Genomic DNA, 3,435 nt, shown 5'->3' with positions numbered 1-3,435 from the left:
TTGTCCTCAATGTTCTAAAGATGAAATTAAAAGCATGAACAAGGAGAAACTGTTACCATTGAAGCAAAAGAGTTAAGGAAATATATTACCGTGTTGCATGAGATTGGGTTACCTCCCAAGAAGTGCTAATTTTAAAGTCTTCAGCCAGAGATCAAGTTTCATAGAATGGCTAGTTACCTTTCAAATCATATATCAGTAGTCGAAATAACTGTGGGTCATCAAAACCAAATAAAACTGCCACTAATATGAAACAACTGCACGGGATCAGAAAAATAACATAAGGAGCACAACCTCATTGAAAGTTTCTTGCAAGACAACTGGATTTATTTGGGGCGCCCATTTGGGCTTCATATGAGTGTCTTGAAAAACAGATTCATCCGAAAAACGGGACTTTAATAGCTGGATTTCCTCCTGGACAGTATCAGGAGGATCGAGTTGAGGAGTCTGAATAGACTCAAGTGATACCTCATATGCAGTAGGCTCGAGTCCCAAGTTAGGGACTTCTACTGGGGATAATTGATGATCACTACCCCCAAACTTAGAATTTTGGGTGTCTCTAAATATACTAGTCACATATTCCTAATTTCTAGACCATCAGGTTCCTGAAAAAGGTCAATTGCTTTCTCTAAATTATAATGGGGTGGTTCATCCTCTAAATTCTTTTGAGGTATACTAGTTGTAGGACTTATATGTTTCATATCCTGTATGGTCAACCCTAGAGTTTCTTTATTGTCTTGAAGCACGATTTCTGGCCTACTGTCCTGATCGGATGCTATAATCACAGGCAAAGTCTTAGATGACTCTAAGAATGCAGATTTAGGGTCCAACTTAGGAGGCTCTTCTGAACAAGGGATTAAGGTAGACTCAAAAGCTTGTAATGGTTCGAACCTAGCTTTCCATTTATCAGTATCTAACATAGGAATAGAATCCAACATAGCATTCACTTGTTCAATATTGTTATCTTCGTCGAAATCCATGTTAAAGTGGGATAGACAACTATTTAATGGATCTTCCGATGCGATATTTGGTAATGACTCCTGAACTAAGGTTCATATCATGTTCACCTCTTCAATGCACATGTCATCTAGCTCAGAATGTAGCTTATTGACATTAAAAATATTTAACTCAATTGTCATATTACCAAAAGATAGATTCATAATACCATTTCGACAGTTTATGATCGCATTAGACGTAGCTAAAAATGGGCGACCTAAAATCACAGGTATCTGGTTCTCTGGGTCAGGGAAAGGTTGGGTATCTAAGACCACGAAATCCACAGGATAAATAAACTTGTCGACCTCAATAAGAACATCTTATATCACACTACGAGGAATCTTGACAGACCTATCAGCTAACTGCAATGTTATCTTGGTAGGTTTCAATTCACCGAGCCCTAGCTTTAAGTACACATGGTATGGGAGTAAGTTCACACTGGCTCCTAAGTCAAGTAAAGCTTTGTGTACCCTGTGATTTCCTATTGTACAAGAAATGGTAGGCGCACGTGGGTCGTTATATTTAGGAGTTGTGGGGTTCTGAATGATCGAACTTACATGAATAGCTAAAAAGGCTTTTTTAGGAACACTAAGCTTTCGCTTTCGCGTACACATATCCTTAAGAAACTTGGCATAAGCTGGAAGTTGCCTAATTGCATCTAATAAAGGAAGGTTTATGGTAACTTGCTTAAAAACCTCCAATATGTCATTAAAGTTCGATTCCTTCTTTGTTGGTGCTAATAGCTGGGGAAATGGGGCTCTAGGCACAGAATCAGACCTCTCAGGAACCGAATTGACATCATCGGAAATTTTATCAGTCCCCTCAGTTAGTGGTCCTGAGGGATGAGATCCTGAGGGGTGAACTACAGTATGTTCACTATCGGGCATGGTTACCTGATTGTCTACTACTCTACCACTCCTAAGGGTTCTAACAGCATTCAACTGATGTGATGATTTTCTACCTACTTCATGAAATCCTCTAGGATTATGATTAGTCTGACTAGGGAACCTTCCGTTATCTCTCTCACTTAAGGTCTTAACTATTTGACCGACTTGAAGTTCTAACTTAGCAAGAGTTTGAGCATTAGTTTGAAAGTTCTGCTTGGTTTCTTGTTGAAAACTAACTTGGCTCTTTAATAACATGTCCTGGCTCTGTGCTAACATATCCTGGCTCTTTCTTAATATACTCGTTATTCTATTCTCTGAAGAGTTCTGAAACTGACCTGAAGAGTTCTTATCTGAACCAAAACCTAGGGGAGCATTAGAATTACTAAACTGACCTTGACTCTGGCCTTTAGACCAGGAAAGGTTCGGATGGTTTCTCCAACCAGGATTATAGGTTTCTGAATATGGGTCAAACTTCTGACGGTTATCATACCTAGTGTTATTATAGAGAGCATTGGCTTGCTCTTCATTATTCTGGCCTTCCCAAAAAGGCTCAAATCTACCACTAGTGTGACCCACTTCTAAAGCTTCTAACCTTTTCGCTATAGCAGCAATTTTGGCATCTGATTCAAAGCTTCCTTCTACCCTATTAACGTTTTCTCTGCCTAGAAGAATTGTTTTCTGGGGTTCCCTATTGCTTTCCCATTGTTGGGTCTTTTCGGCGATTTCATGCAAATATGTCATCGCATCATCAACTGTTTGGTTTTCAAACCCACCTGTACACATAGATTCTACTGTGGTTGTAGTGGGATAATCTAAACCCTCATAAAGGATCTGAACTAACCTAACCTTTTCTAAACCATGATGAGGACATTGGGCTAATAGATCATTGAACCTTTCCGAATACCTATACAAGGATTCTCCCTCCTGTTGAGAAAATATGCAGATTTGCGTCCTAATAGACGATGTTTTGTGCCTAGGGAAAAACTTGTTCAAAAAGGCAGATGTAAATTGTTCATATGTTTCAATTGATTCGGAAGCCAAACTATATAGCCACGATTTAGATTTATCTTTCAAGGAAAAGGGGAATACCTGAGTTTCAAAGCATCATCATCAAGGTTTCTAATTTTTAGGGTACTACAAATTTCCTCAAAGTCCCTAACATGGAAATAGGGGTTTTCATTTTCTTTCCCTAAAAATATTGGGAGGAACTGTAAGGTTCCAGGCTTAAGTTCATAATTTGCTTCAGTTTCAGATAACCTGATACACGAGGGACGAGTAGTCCTGGTAGGGTTCAACAAAGCTTTCAAAGTTTCCATTTCTGGCACTATTGGAATATCAGGGATTTTCTCCTCAAACGGACGTTCAAAAACGGAATCTTCAAGAATCGGGCTTTCTAAATTGAGGTAATTGAGACGCTTAGAAATATTAGGTTTCTTTTTAACAAATCTACCTAGGGCGTCTCTTTTACGTTCATGCATGCAAAAGAATAAGGTGGGGAATTCTATGCAATCACAAAACAAGGCTGACTCAACCAAATCAAACCTAAATTTCTAGC

At 38.8% G+C, this 3,435-nt stretch overlaps 1 pseudogene; it reads left to right on the top strand.

Annotated features, from left to right (window-relative positions):
- The first annotated feature begins 2,733 nt into the window (after positions 1-2,733).
- On the top strand, positions 2,734-2,833 carry LOC113300745 (annotated as a pseudogene).
- The last annotated feature ends 602 nt before the right edge of the window (positions 2,834-3,435 follow it).

The sequence above is a fragment of the Papaver somniferum genome, chromosome 7 (assembly GCF_003573695.1).
Source record: "Papaver somniferum cultivar HN1 chromosome 7, ASM357369v1, whole genome shotgun sequence".
Lineage (NCBI taxonomy): Eukaryota > Viridiplantae > Streptophyta > Magnoliopsida > Ranunculales > Papaveraceae > Papaver > Papaver somniferum.
The sequence above is the reverse complement of the archived record's forward strand: the minus strand, read 5'-3'. Positions and strand labels throughout refer to the sequence as shown.